The 16,663-nt window shown below is 39.6% G+C and overlaps 1 protein-coding gene across 3 annotated transcripts in view; it reads right to left on the bottom strand.

Moving 5' to 3' along the window:
• Positions 1-15,422, bottom strand: part of plxnb1a (plexin b1a) — an 80,753-nt gene extending 65,331 nt beyond the window's left edge. Inside the window, exon 1 of one of the 3 annotated variants that reach the window (XM_079677497.1) lies at positions 15,049-15,422. The gene's annotated coding sequence lies outside the window, so the exon portion shown is untranslated. The remainder of the gene's footprint in view (positions 1-15,048) is intronic. The other 2 variants (XM_079677496.1, XM_079677498.1) reach the window with 2 other exon arrangements.
• Positions 15,423-16,663: the final 1,241 nt, after the last annotated feature.

Below are 16,663 nucleotides of genomic sequence, written 5' to 3'. Positions count from 1 at the left end.
CTGAAGCTCTTGGTTCTTGCCGGGCAGCCGAGTGGGGTCAGCTAAGAACCGGTTTTCAGTGCTTAGAGCCAGCTCCGCTGTGGTGGAAATAGGAAGAACCAGAGCTAAATCAGGATGTGGCCCGGAACTGGCCCTGGAACCGGTTTGGTGGAAAAGGGGCATCAATCTACCAGTACCCTAAAGATCTTCAATGTCACTCAATTTATAACATTTTTTCAATCCTCATTCTCACTGACATCTCTCTAAGACTGATTGCATCTATAGTAAGTCATGGACAGCTTCTCATTAGCATTATTTATCATCTATCATTATGTCAAACCAACCAAGAACTGAACATTACTTTTTTGCATTCACCACGGTTTTAAGAATCAGAACCTTAGCAAGTAGAGGGCAAAAATATATTTTGTTTAAGCATTTAACAAAATGAATAATTGCCGGTTTCCATTTAAGGAAAGATGTACCTGGATAGGTATTGTGTCTTGAAAGGCTAAGATTGCAGAAATGTGATTTCAGTGAAAACTATCTGACTAAAGGGATTTCCTTGCTTGTTTTGTGTTCCAGAGGGTTCCTGAAATTGGTTTCCTTCATAAATGGTATCTGTATTTTTCTGCTGCAGCATTTTGATGAAACACATGAAGCTTGGTAAAACCATTCAGTATGAAGTTGTTGACTGAATGTGATACAAGTGACATAAAAAGACAAGATAAATGCCAAGCTGTCACACATTCAGGACTGTACATATCTGGTTACTGTGTTTGTGTCGTTCCCTTCTGTTCTCTCACTGTGTGGTCGGCTGTGCTGTAACCACCGTGGAAATATATACTCCCCTTCTGCACCCAGACACACTGTACTGTGTTTGGTTAACCCGCCCAACGACTGCTGGACCACTCCTTCTGTTACATCCGTAAAATCTAAACAAAGCACTGAGCATTAATATCTTAATTTCTCTTAAAGTCCATGAAATGTCCAAAATAAACGTTATTCTGTGTTAATAAATCGCTTCATCACTTTCCACTGTTTCATTTGACATATCAACATCAATGATTCTTTCCATAAATACCCCCCAAATAACATGAAATGTGTGCCACTTTCCCGTGTTATTCCGCTCGGGTAGCGAAAAGCTTGCCAGCCATTAACCCAGCTGTGTGACGTCACACGTGGCAAACACCAGCCTCGTCTGGATTGTTTGTTTTGTATCCTTCCACTATTTTCGCTCAACATATGTGTAACCGGACCTCGCTAAACTTTTTTTATCTAACAATTCATGATGGGGAAGCGATGTGTAGTTGTGAGCTGTGAATGTTTCCTGATTGCTATAAACATTGATCATGGGTGCTGGAAGATTGTGCACAAAACTCGGGTCAGAATTAAGTTACTACAGGTGTTATGCCAGCTTGAGCTAAATGTCACCAGAGTACAGTGAACTTGCCTAGTGACTGAAATATATAAAAGTTGAAGTGAAATAAGTAAGGCCAAAAATGAATTATGTCTGAATATCTTTATTATTTTTACCACTTTTAATTATTTGTGGGCTCGCACATATACCAAAATAGACTAATGTACACTGCAATAAAGATCAAATGTTACAAGTGAAAAATTAACAAAAGAACCCTTTTTTATTTATCAAACAGTAAATTAATACAATCTTACAAACTTGTGATTTGGAAAATGTTGTTATATTTACATGTTTTTTTGGAAAAATAATATTGTAAATTATGTACTTTGTAAATTATTTACATCATGCGAAACCATTTTAACCAGTTCAGCTGCATGACTTATGTCAAATTACAGATTTGGCCATTGAAATCCCTGACAGTGGCCTCCCGGTTCAGGGTAAGTCTTCCGTATCTCGGTTACAGCACATGCAGGCAGCGGGACTCTGATTTTTGGGCCGAGTACACCCCAGCACCAACGTACAAACTGTCGATAAGCTGTATATCGATACTTCCTAATGAAAAAAAAGTATACAGATTATAAATATATTTGGAGAAAAATAAAATGTTATGTAGTACTATTATGTAGCAATGGTTACAAATTGGCTTATAACATGATATTTGTATTTTACTTGTACAAAATAAATATGAGGTTGTACATGACTGCTTGACAGAATCATAGGCCTCTTATATATTTCCTCACATGTGTAGTTGTTTCTTTTCCCAAGCATACATTGAACTTGCATACACAGAAAAAATAAAAGCCAAGCTGTTTTTGACTGCTTGAAAGAGTTTAATGGTATCTTTAAAAGTGTACCATATCTGTAGCGACTAAAAGTATTATATGAAAGCAAAGCTGCAATAGGCAGTTGGGTCAATCAATATTTACTTACTGGTGTAGTGGGCCATCAACTGCTCTGTGTTGTTGTTTGTATTGAAGATACGCTATTTTCAGTGTCCAAACACTGAGACAGCCTTCTCTAAAGCCTGGGTGGCTAATAATGCACCTTGGTTTCTCGTCGGTGTCTTCTATCTGGCAGAGTCCTGCACAGGTCTGATTTTCAAGACCCGCTGCCGCCCCGTACCGTGCAATACCGAACCCGCCCCGCTACCCGCACATATTGCCAATTAGTTCCGAAACCCGACCCGACCCGCCGGCACTAGATCCGCAACCCGACACGAACCCGCATATATATAAGCAGTGAAAACGTGCAATTATTAACACACGCAGTTGCATATTTGGCTCAAAAAGCCTGGGATGTTGGTTATTTTCTCCATCTAGGATGACACCAAAAGCCTCGTTGGAGACGTTGGATTTCGCTCTTGAGGAAGAGTTATTGAAAATGGTGTATTCTCCACTAGAGAGCTTCACCTCAGCCATTCAGAATGTGGTGCGCTCAGCAGCAGATAGATGCACTGCAGAGGTTATGATTATGCTCGGTCCCGCGGAGGGGAGGTCTGAGGATTTAAACATTAAACTAAATTATTATTGTTTAAATATATTCATTATGCAACACTCGCAACCCGACCCACATCATCTTTGTTTTACCCAGAAGCGAACCCGGAAAAAAGCGTTTGAAAAAATACCACCCGCAAATCACCTTTTTTGCGGGTCACCCGTCGGGTACCTGCGGATACCCGACCCGATGCAGGACTCTGCTATCTGGTCAGTAGGTTGCAAACTGTCTATTTGTTCCATCACCTGCCAGATCTCTCTGCAGCATACACATTCATCTGCAGTGGGCATGCTTTCACAGCATTGACATGTACACCTGAATATTGTACATAACATTAAAAAAAAACAATATCTGCCGGACGTGTGAGGAACAGATGACAAATTAAGATCGACATTTAGTGCAGGTCAAATTAAATAAAACAGAATTTACCATTCAGTATTGCCGACTCGAGTCTCGCCGGCTGCGGAATCCGCTTCTCTTTCACAAGTTTCTGCCTCGTTGTTCGATTGCCGGGCAGGAGGCTCGTACTGATAAGGCAAGATGCCTTGAAGTGAAAGGCTAGCTGGTTCACTCTCTACTTCTGTAACTGAATCCAGATAACCCACCGAATCTGAGCTTGAATGATCGCTGTCGCTGTCACAAGTTGTCGCGTTGCTTGCCATTTGGACTGATTTGATCAAATGGCAATATTTGCCACGTGTGACGTCACCGCTCGTTCGGGAGTGATCGGGGGCGTACTCGGCAAACTTCGGAACCAACATCGGTTTTTAACGTATATGTCATTTAATTATGACCAAACTTTAAACATTTTAATTTATTTTTATTCTGGTGATATCTAAACTACATGTTAAAAAACACCTGTGTTAGATGCATTACATGGCCTTTAATGGGAAATTCCTCCCGGACATAATGCATATTTTATTGAAAGTTGAAAGAGCTTAGTACCAATGCATTAACCGGTTCTCAAAGTGTAAACCACTGGTGAGTTTCGGGGCTTTTAAAAACTATTAATGAAAACAATTGTTGCATCACTGATGACTGCACACTGTTATGTGTCTAAAATCAGATGACTGTTTGTTTTTTGGTGTTTCCGTTTATCAGCAGGATAACGGAAAAAATAACTGGTCCAATTTTCATTAAACTCGGTGGAAGGGTGGGTTGGGCGACGGAAGAACTCATTAAATGTTGGACCGGTTAGACAAATTATTTTCTGCTAATGCAAACGTCCTTGGGGAAGGTCTGTTCTCTCCAAGTACCCAACTTTTTTAAACTTGTTTTCGCTTTATTTCTTTACAACGATTGATTCTTCGTAGAGTGAGACACACAATTGTTGTATAGTGTTTCTTAAATTAAACTTGGTGAACCGGCATTGGACGCTAAACAATTCCAGAAACAGCCAACTCAAAAAGGCCTTGTGATACTGAAAACCCAGCACCAGAGAACAATTTCCCCAGGGATTCTAGGTTACTCATGTCAATAATCTTGGCTTCACGAATAGGCCTACATGTTTTCATTGTGGTTCACTGCCAACTCGATCAAAGAAATCAGGCAGACTTACTGACTGCCATGTTCAAACCGGTCAAACAAACCATCTAAATGATTTCCTCCTCATGCTGCTGCAGCTGCTGCATTTGGAGCAAACGCACAGAATCATGGTTTTCTCTGCCTAAGGGCCAAGGTCCTTTATTAAATTATAGAGTTTGTTGAGAACAGTAGCTATCTCCTCTCCCGATCTAATAAAACAGTAAGTGAGCAGCCACACAAAGGCTTGGAATAATTCAGCAGAAAAGCATGTATCTGTAAGTTTGAAGGAAAAGGTCATGAAAAACGCCAATACCAACTTTCTGTACAAATCTCCCAGAGAATAAGATCAGTTTTTCCCGTCGAGCAATCATTTAACATTACATTGTATTTAGTTGACATGTTTGTGCAATTACCATAAATTAAACCAAATTCAAAAACAGAAGAAAAAAGTGTAGGTGTATTGCCTACAAATAAGCCAAACTATTGTAGGTGCTGGTGCATCAGATTCAAATGGGCTAAACTCTGTATGCACTATTTTTGTTTTTTATTTAATGGCCAAGGTAAAAAAGGACACAGGTGGGTTTTCAGTTTACATTGTAGGATAGGTAAAATGTATTCTGGGTCGTAATTGTATCCGAAACAATGTTAAAGGCCTTGAAATCAGCATTGCTTCAAAATCATATCAATGAAATTGGCGTGGTAGATTTGTTTTCAGTTGCCACATAAATCCAGGCAAATTGGTGAACTTTGATCTGTGAAGTTAGGCCGTTGAATATCAGACTTTGACAGTCCAAAATGACTACAAGTGTAGACATTTAAAGTGATGTCAATGCATTAGGGCAATATCAGTATTCTCTTCTTAGGTTGTATCACCTATTAACAGACGAAACATGTTTTTTCCTTGAGATATTAAGTACCAGTTCTTGCATACAGTCTGATATGCAGATAACAGCATGCCAATTAATTTATTTTGAGAAGAGGAAAAAAAGACCCACACATGGGTTTACTCACAATGCTTTTAAGTACACCAGTGGCCAGCTTTATCTGCCGAACAGTGAGTGGACTTCATACTGGGTGGCAGGCAGACTGGCTCTTGTGGTATTATGGTTTAATCTTCAACCTTATTACATTGCCTTAGCCTTTTATTAAACAGTGGGAGACTTAAGAGGATTTTACTTTCACTTACATCAGAACGTAAAAGTCGGAACTACAGAGTGAGCTGATTCCCCAAGTGGGAATACTTTGTGAATCCGCTTAAAATACAAGAAACCAAAAAGAGGTGGGAAAGAAGCATAGCAGATTGATTACATAAATGTAGGATATGAAAGCATCCTACACCGGAGGTAAAAGAGTACGACTTCATATCTTTTTGGGTTCTCCATGGAAAATATATACAAATATATAACAATACGTATTGAATGTTGAATTCAAAGGAATAATTCAACAAAACTGTAAAAATTAGGGCTCAGTAAATATTTAATTCAGCTGTAAAATTCAAATAGTCATGGAAAACCCTTATTTATATTAGTGATTGTTTAAAACAGACAAGTAAACCACATGGTATGCAGCTAATCAAGGGGCTTATCAAGAGTCGCAGAAAGATGTGGCCCTCCAGAAGAATATCCCTTTTTCCTGAATAGCCTAGGGCGATATATAACCCATCCAATGTCTACCAAGATCTAATCTGACACTCCGCTTCACTGCTGATAAACCTGAGGATGAGCCCCCCCGTACAATAGTAAGCCCCTACAGACAATAGAAGGAGAAAGCTGACTTAGCGGTAGCCTCTAGACCTGGTCTACAAACAGGTAAATCCCAAAATCCATTAGCTCGATTGACAGCATGGTGCAGCAGTTGAATCAGGTTTGTTTGATCAATCAATTCCCACAATGTTATCTTGACAAGTGCAAAGGATATTGATCAATTCATTGACTACTGGTGATTCCTTGTTAGCAGAAGCAGATAATTCAACCCCATATCTTGAAAACTAACAATGCAACCTATCAAAAGCCAGTGGGGGTGTAACTTTCAGGATTACATTTCAGGGCATTAAGTGACAGTTGCCAGTACCACCAAAGCCGCAACTCACACCAGATAAAAACGCTCTTCAAGAAAGGGAATGCTCCACCTGTGAGTCGGGCAGATCACTAGCATAGCTGTACTGGGTCGAAAGGCAACTGTCTAGAGGCCTGCTGCTGGGAGTCAGGGGCAACAGCTTAGGGGGAAGTGGGTTTATGTTTCTGGCTACAGGCAACTGGGCCCACATATGGAACTGTCTAGCAGTCAGGGGCTCAAATGTAGACAGAAGGGGAACAGACAGAACGGGAACCCCTCATTCCAATTAAAAAATGTTTGTTAATTTGGTGTAAGTGTACCAATCAATGAGCCCAACGCATCCTCATACCTTGAGGGCAGTATAGGTTGTTTGCAAAGGACTCCGGAAACGATTGTGAAACAAGTTGGTTAACCTTGTAAATAAACCCAAACTACTTGGTTGGATGTACGAAGAGATCTAGTTTTGGGCTAATATACGTTTTACTCATCTATCCATCCTCCTTATGCGTCATTTGTCCCTCTTTATACTTCGTCATCAAATTTCCTACTTTCTGTCCATCATCTTTTTGACGTCCACCAGAGGTCGGATCCTGACACTAAACATAAATATGGGTCATAATTAGCCACTTTTTAGGGCCACTTTTAGGGGCGAGGGTTGTCTGAATCAGCCCATAGTCTCCAGCAGTGAATGTGGGGTTATCAGTGACATTGTTTTTATGAAGCATTTGTGGAATTACCCCGAGTAGTCGAATCCAGATCAGTCGGAAATGTATCCTAAAAAACTGACTTGCACACAACTAGTTGATGTAAATAACCAGCCAAGTAATATAGTGCACACAAGCGTTAAGGTCCCCATACAGGGATACATGAAATGAACTTGTGTTGACAAATTAATTCTGATAAAATGGTCAGTCATTGTGTGAAACAACTCAAATTAAACATTGCATTATCCAAATAACCAAGCTCGAGATGTTATTCCAGTTATTTAGATGTTGCAAAGACTTACCTTACTGAATACACAAAAGGAAAATATATATTCTGATGCTTTAGTTAACATGGCCTGAGGCAGTGAAGTAAAAGCAGCTGGGGTGTAAGGTTGTGTCTACAGGCTGGGCCCTCCTGGGAGCTGAGTAAGGGGAAAGGGGCTGGTGGTACACAACTGTCCCTGGTTGAGAGCTGCCTCGCAACAATAAAGAACCACACCCTCTGGATTTAATATGGCATAAGTACTTGTTACCTAACAGATTAGATTTCCAAAGAAGGATGTCATTACTGAAATATGGTAAAAGATGCTTACTTTTTACATCATAATAGGCTAATCTTGCTGAATTACAGTAAATGGTTTCATTGACATTTGGGATGTTGCTCATTTTCAAATCATTCTGTTTAAACACTTTATTATGTAACTGCGTGTTTGTATTTGAAATGTGTCTTTTCTCAAGTGAAGTTGTCACGCATAACTGTTTAGCATTATCAATGTCTCAGTGTTCAGAAATGGGCTAAGAAAGGCAATTTCCCAATTATAGAACATATCCTACATGTCTCCTTGTTACTGCTACAGGTAAGTCAACTCCAAAACATACATAGACCAATCAGGAGTCACTCATTTGCAATCTCACCAAATGTGTGAGGGACGAGAGATTCTATTTTCCCTAACAAATCCCAAGAACAAACATATCAATTTTGAATCTTAACAGAATCTTAACAATTATCCCTAATAATAATAATTTCAATGGAAATGTTAATAAAAGTTCCCTTATACCAATATCAGTCAAAATATGCAAATTAACTCCAAACCAGTCAACCCTGAAAATGTAAATTCTAATCAACATTCATTCATTCCAACACACTTGATTTGCCAGGTTTTAAACAAGGGTCTGGTGATTGTGTGTTAATTAAGCGGATCATAACTAATTCACGAATTATACATATGCCGAAAAAAGACCACAACTTGATTACAGCTTGACAACAATGTTTTCCAAGTGACTTTTCCCAACGAGAAAGTAAACTTTTACGAGTGAATGGATTCAAAGGTCTTTACCCGGGCAAGCATCTGCTCTTATGAGGAAATATGTGTCATGATAACTCTGTTTTTCTTGATAAAATGGTCTCCCTCCTCCTCACCTCACCTCTGTCTAAGAGTGTGTATGGCAGGGGTGCCCACACTTTTTTGGCTGGTGAGCTACTTTTGAAATGACCAGCTAACCGAGGTCTACCAACCAAAAATAAAATCCCAAATTGCAAGGGTTGCTGAATAACACGTTTTATTTTTACATGGGATAACTACAATAGGGCTGCAACAAACGACTAATTTGATTATCGATTAATCTATAGATTAATGAAACGATTAATCGACTATTCGGACTACTGCTGTGTGCCTTGCACAATTTCTCAAACGCTCTTATTTAGCCATCAACTTTTAGATTTAGTTTGAGGTTGTTTTAGGCATGTGGAAACTAACAATGAAGACAATAAAGATGAATACTTGATTCAAAAATACATATATTATTAAATTAACTGAACAAATTGTGAACAAAATTAACATTGCTTTTTATTTGAATTAAATAAATAATATTTCACATCAAAAGAAACAACAATGTTTTAACAAATCGTATTAAATAATGTGATGACAGAACTGTAAACAGAATAGCTGAAACTTTAACAAAAATAAATAACTCAGTTACTAAGTCTAATCATTAACCCATGTTTGTATAATGTAGTTAACTCCGTGTGTTGCTGCTAGCATACATAACACCTGACGTGGAAACGTTACTCGTGGATGGGGCTACAGAGCTACTAGAAAGACAGTCGAACCCGGTGCATTCCTCCGTCTGAATGTGGTGCACTTTTGCTAAATGTTTAGACAAATTGCTCGTGTTACCGCCCTTACATGCTAAACACTTTTGGTGACGAGCATTGTCCACCTCAAGACGGGTAACATGTAACCACACCTTGGAGCGCTTCTCTCCACCATCTCCTCCGTGTGTTGCTGCATGTAGCAGCTGCGTGTGTGTAAACTGCCCCGCCCCCTTGCAAACAGACGGGGGAGAGAGAGATCTCTTCTGGATTGGAAAGATAGAAAATACACCGACCATAGACGCATTTGTTTGTCTTTTTGCATGTTAGAAACGAGTTGGCGACACTAAGACTAAGAGATAATGTTTGTGTAGCAATAATACATGACCTTTCTCTTTCTCAACTCGCTACTCGGAGGGAAGTCGCTGTCATATGCCTTGTGAACACTCCGATAATGCCTCTCCACGTTACCTTTCTTTGGCAGAGCGACGCTTGCTTTACAAATAAGGCAAATAACCTTTGAATGTGACATCACAAAAAAAGATTCTCCCTCCCATTCTGTGTGGAAGTGGTATGTCTTTAGCTTTTTGCTCGTTCCCGCACTCATTTTGTTGTTTGTCTCTCCCGGCACTTGACTGATTTTGTATCGCTTTGCATTCTGGGTTAACAGACTGGAAAGCAATAGGTCGCTTTTTCTGTCAATCAAGTAAACTCCTGAATTAAGTGGCAGGGAGGCCAAGGGAGGATGAATCAAAAGCTGTTTTGTCTATTTTAACGGAGCTGGATTTTTTTTTTTTATGAATGACTCGCGATCTACCAGCATTGCCCCCGCGGTCGACCGGTCGACCGCGGTCGACGTACTGGGCACCTCTGGTGTATGGTAAGAAGGGTGAGAGGAATAAGGGGATTTTCTTTTAAGTACATTGGATAGACGATTGCTGCTAATGAAAATAAGTATTTATTAAGCTGCCAATTTACCCATCAGCTAAACTCCCACCAGGGCTTTTGGAGGCCTCAGATCCAATCTACCAAGCAGATAGCCGGCATATCTTAACTAGGGTCAACCATTTGTGAAGTATTTTCTAGTATGTCTGGGAAAAAAAGAAAGTTGTGAGCTGAGCAGAGGGAAATATCGGTTTAGGGCTTGCACAATGCCATTTTCCCTTATCTTCCCAAGGATGCCTGTGGCTTCAGTGGAGCCCCAGCAAGTGTTCTCTGCACAATCTCCACTCCCACACCCCATTTAAACTCAAACACACACACACGCAGAAGAATGTACCATGAGGGTCCAGCAGCTGTTGCAGTAGCCGATATGGGGAACGCCCAAAATACTTCTATCATCAAAATGTTGGCATGCGCATTCTCTCAAAGTTACACACCTAAGATCCACATGGCTTGTTATATACTCCATTATTCTGTTCAAGATGCCTTATCGTAAGGTTATAAAATCCAGAGGGGGTAAATAACTAAATACATTTATTCAAGTACTGTACAATTTTGAGATACTTGTACTTAACTTGAGTATTTCCATGTTTTGCTACGTTGTACTTCTACTCCACTACAATTCAGTGATAAATCGTGTACTTATACTCCACTACATTTATTTTGTACCTTTACTTTACAGATTTGGAATAATAATGTGAAATATAATCAACACTTAAATAAGACTTTAATCACAGCTGGAGTAACATTCAAGCTACCCTGCAGTATACAAAGTCATTCAAACTATCTGCACCTTTACCAGCTTTGAGAACACTTTAATGCATCAATAATTGTACAACATATCATATATATTATTCTGAAATGGACCAATCTGTATAATTTGACAAGTGTATTGGGCACTCATCGTATCCCATCATCCTGACAATGCATCACCCAGGTGACTAAATTCTAGTTTGACAAAATACTAAAAATATATCTGACAACCTACGAAGAGATTAGAAAGCACGCTGAGGAGGGTTCATTTGGCGTCTGATTTCAAAAGCATAAACACTCCCTTTCCCTTTAATGTTCCCACTCATTTCCATTTCTCACGCTGTGGAGAAGCAAACTACTTAACCTACGGTGTGACCGACACTTGACGCCCGTAAATCACATCACCCTGTCCTCGCCGCTTACGTGCCCAGCAGTCTCACTTTTTATGATTCACAGACAGTGCTGGAAAATAGTGGTTTCAGCTGCAGAGCATCGCTTTTCAATGACCAGCTGCAACTGAAGTGGCCTTCGACCCATTCACCCTCTGCGTGTGTTTGAGAGGTTCGAGGTCCGGATAGTAGACCTAACCACTTCCTGCATGCCCCTTAATGAGAATAATCAACCCATAGTTTGATTTCAATAGCGCTGCACGCAGTGATGGCAACGGTCCTGCAATGTTGTTTTGGCTTTACAAGCAGATTATCTCTGGCTCACATGGAACCCCAAAACTGACTGATGTTGCAAAAGGTTACCAGACAAGTCAAAAATATTACTGAAGACATCAACGGACAACAAAGGCTTGCAAGGCTTTTCCATAAGTATAGAAATAATGCTTGTATACAGAACGTAATTCGATATGCTCCAAACATTAATGGGTTCTATCTTGGCCAGTACTAGGGATGCTCCGATCGATCGGTCGCCGATCGATTTCGGCCGATACCTACTCTCTGCCGATCGATATCGGCCGATACCTACTCTCTGCCAATCGATCGGTGCGCTCTAAAAATGCCGATCGCATGATGTAAAATGATGACGTAAAATACATGACACTTTTGTCTGTGCGCGGCAAAACAAGCTCGCCAAAATGGCTTCACCAGTCTGGCAGTATTTTAAGGTTTCCAAAAATGATAAAATAGCGGTATGCAACGTGTGTGAAGCAGAAATCCTGCAGCTCCACCCGCTGTGACGGACCGGTGAGCGGAGCAAAACACACACTACGAGTTAGACCTAACACACTTAGCTATTTTATCTACGTCTGGAACAAGCTAAACTAGTTATACATATATTTATTCTTCACTGTAGGGTCACTCATTACTGGATCAGTGAGCTGCATGAGACGATACTTACAGGCTGTCAAGAGAGAGAGAGAGGGGAGAGAGAGGAAAAGAGAGCGCTTCCGCTCATTTCTCCCGTGTTATTATCCAAAGCGAATGTAAACTCGAAAAATGTACTTCATTTGAATGTAATAATTATGTTGGTTGTTGTTTGTGGAAGCGCCAGTGAATGAAACCCATTAACTGAGTTTTAAACATCACTTTAAATGGAAGATCCCCAAAGGCCCCGCCCACTCGATCGGATTGGCGATCGGTATCGGCCGATACTGATTCCGGCGATCGGCCCCAAAATTGCGATCGGAGCATCCCTACAGTACTACAGTATACATTTCCACCAAGTTTCATGAAAATCAGGCAAGCAGTTTTTCTGTCCTCCTCCTGACAAACAACGCAATGAACTAAGAAAATGAACCAAAAACATCACCCTATAATAGTTAAGTAGTTTAACATAATGCATGAAGTTAAAAAAACACTTTATACTTCTCCTTTAAGGCCCAGTCAGTTGGTAAATATAACAAAACAAGTTTAATACATTTAAAAAAAACGATTAAATTAAATAATTATTTTTGTACCTTTCATTAGCTCATTTTATTTTCCTTCTTTTATTTCCCTCAATATATTATTGAATGTTCTGAATGCCTATAAGGAGATGGGTGTGCCAATATATGTCCGGGTCAGTTATTGTTCATGGGGTGTGTTATGTAACGTCACTGTATCAGTAAAGCAATTTATTTTAGCTGGCAACACATCCTAAAAAGAAAGGTAGCTAGCCAAGCACTGAAAATGTCAAAAAAAAAGGCGAAAAAAAAAATCACACACCTACTGTATACAAAATGTCATTGATAACAGAATTGAGTCTAGGTGAAGACACACAACTTGAAGATTAACTTAATGTTGTATATAGAACCTGTGTAAGTAAACCATCCAGCTAACGGTGTTGACCTAAGGCCCATAAGGAGTATTAAAAAGGGTATGAAAATAAAAGCTTTATGTTCCATTCTAATTATTTAGCAACCAGTGTAACTCATAGGTTTGTTCTAGTTGTATTTTTGATTGACGGATTGAACATGTCTCTGATAGTGCCATAAACCCACACACTTTCATTCATCCCCCACAGTCAAGTGTGGGTAATGTGATACTGGGCCTCTGGAACAGACCCTTAGCAAGCAGATGGCCAGACATTCAAAATATCTGGATGCTTTTGGGACCCCAAGCAAAACCAGAGAAAAGAGGAAAATGAGGTTAAAGGCTTCACTATAGAACCACAAGAATCTTAACTTGGGCTGTATATGAAATATGCTCCCAAAACATTTAAGAAAGGATAGTTTGGATTGTTTGAAATGGGGTTGTACCAGTTAGTTATCCATTGTATTCCCTACAGTAGAGCAGTGTACTGCTGTGGAAGGAGCAACATATTTTAGAAACCTTAAAAAAATCATTTTAAAATGCACAATATTTTTAGAATGTTACCCGTTTTACCTTGCCAGGTTTTTAGACGAGTTACTGAGGCCATCAGAATTGTTTGACAAAAACAGTGACCTGCGAGGTAAAATTAATGTTTTTGTCAATTGAGTGTGGAGGCTTTAAAGAGAGCATAGATAGATCCAGCTTGAGTTCCCCTAGGATGGAGCTCTTTTAATGCAAGGTCAAGCGGGTAGCATTGTAACACTTAGTACACTTAAACTGGGATTGATTTTTTTTTAAAGTGGGCCTTCCTTTTAGGTGTGTTTTGCTGTTGCCCCTGTCCACACCAGTACATTGTTTAGCTTCTATACTGTACACTATCTATATGATAAAGCATTTCAACGTTTCTCTGCAAAGTCTAGGGGTGAGGTATAACTGGAAAGGCTGAGTGTATCATTAAAGCAAGACAAAAGAAGAGGGAAAAATTCATCCTTGTCCATCATCACCAGCCATCAATGACAGAAATCCCTGAGAACAATCACATATCTAAAAGCCACTGACTGAACTCTAATGCCAAGTTCAATAAACAATGTCAAAGCAGATCACTTGTTTCCTACATCAAGCAATAAACAGGCAGCTGTGTGTGTCCAGCAGAATGCTAGCAGGTGAAAGAGGCATTTGACATTTGGCTCACACACACATTCCGACATCAGCTGACAAAAGCGTGTGTGTATGGTGTGTGTGAGACCAGTGCTCTCTGTAGTCAGGAGCTACTGTATGCCCATTGTCGGGAGCAGTCTAGTCTGAGTGTGTCTGATGTTTGGCTGTAAAAACAAAGCAAGTGTATGCAAATGTCCTGCACCCACCTACACAATTATAATTAAAAAGAATATCTGCCATTTCAGACCTTCAAATAATCAATTAACACTTTGTGATATGAAATTTGATATTGAATGTGACAACATGCATCACACAAGGGGGCGTCTCCATAGTCTATTAAAACGAATAATCTGTTTTAGTCGATATTTTATTGGTTTATTAGTCATTTTCAATATGTTTTATGTTAAATGACCTATTCCAAAAAATATATATGAGCACTAAAGTAAAGGCAAGATTTTAAATGTTACTTCTTTCAGGATTCTTTGTGGAAAACTCACGTTTACAGAAAGACGTTTTAATGAATGAAAAGTTAGTCGACTACAATTTTCGCTGGTGGTAGAAAGCCTAAGTAGGGTATGCAATTTAAGGGTCTTGTTTAACTAAATAAAAGTATTTTACCCAACGAGTAAAAGCTTTTATTCACGTTTATTTTACCTTATCCTCTTAATAAATATACTGCCTCGAACTTACCTGTAAGGTCAATGAAGTGTGCGAATCAGCCGTCCATGATGTTGATTCAAACAGAGCCTCGCATCCACGCTTACAAGTATCTGATGGGTTCCAGCTCCTTACTTCACGATATTGTTGGTTTTCCCTTAAAACCCGGCGGAAATGTAAGGGGGCAGTAACTTCTCTAAAAGTACAAACAAACTCCGGGTCCAGAAAGTGTGCTGTGCTCTCCCCTCAGTACCTTTCACTCTCGCTCAGGACAGACAGGTCTTTCCTTCTGAGAAGCTTCAACAACAGAGCAGCGGACAGCCGCGCCAAGACACACAGGGTCAGACAGGGTGGGACAGGAAGTGCGAGGGTGCTGGCTTCAAAATAAAACAACAGACAACCTGAAACGGTAAAAAAATTAGGCTATGTATTTTTAAGTGATGTCCACATCCCCCCTGTGGCACTGGCCCCCCTCCGAAAGAAGACCATGATTGCACCTTTTTTTCATTCTATCTTTTTCAAGAAGCAGATCATGGCACTGTTGGCACAGTATCAGGTTTATTTTGTGTCTTTGTTCCTAATTTTTGGTTCCCCTTTTTTTGTATTGTAACCATACTAATGTAATGCCCAAGTACCTCAAAAATGTACTTATATACAGTACTTAAATGCATGTACTTTGTTGCTATCCACCACTGGATAATTAAGTATTATTATCATCACTGCACCTTTATGACTCAAACATGTAACCCGACTTTTATTCAGAAAATGCTGCTCAGACGTGTTCCGTTACATCTGCAGGCTTGACTGTCCTCTGTGTCACCGGTTCAGACAGTGTGCTCCAGTTTCTAGGTGGGTCTACTCGGGATTCATTGTGGAGACATTAACGCTATAAAAACTCATTATAATACATAACTCTATTATGGTGGTCACAGTGTAAAGTGCTCTTCAACTATACACAAAATAAACAATGGATACTGTTTAATAGTATTTCTGATCAGTCTGTTTTCCCCTCCCAGTATGGATGGGTGTGTATGATTGACCACATGTCAAATTATGATGATCATGATGTTTTTTTAACAACCAAATCAGAGAACATACTAATTTAATTCCATACAGCACACTGCATGCTGTTTTAACTGAAGCCATTTCCCATTGATAGTCATTGTTTACTTATGTGGCAAACAGATACAAATATAGGTTATTTTTGTTTTATTTGACTGATTTACTTCAGCTTTGAAATCCTCGGAGATGAAAATGAACAATGATTTCAGACCTACAGACTGGGGACTCTCCTCCTTGTCTAGTTTAGCAGAATGACTTGAGGCTGCCCTCTGCTGGGCAATGCAAGTAGATATATTTTTACAGTTTAGACACAAGGATAAAAAACATATATTTTACAAATTAATTAAACAACAAAAAAGCGTGAAAACAGCCCGGTTATTCATTTAGACCTATCTTTACTACACACCCACTAGCTACATTATTAGGTACACCACTACAGTTTAGTGTAACTCAATATAAATGCCAGTCTACTATATTATTCCCATAATATTCAGGGTTCTGTATTTCACTTTCATAGAGATGTTTGACCAATGAGGACACAGTTAGCTTCATTCTGACCTCTGTTTTTGTGCTAATGTAAATATCC

This window comes from Notothenia rossii (genome assembly GCF_949606895.1).
Source record: "Notothenia rossii genome assembly, chromosome: 4".
In the NCBI taxonomy this organism is placed as follows: Eukaryota; Metazoa; Chordata; class Actinopteri; order Perciformes; family Nototheniidae; genus Notothenia; species Notothenia rossii.
This window is presented reverse-complemented; position numbering and strand designations above follow the sequence as displayed.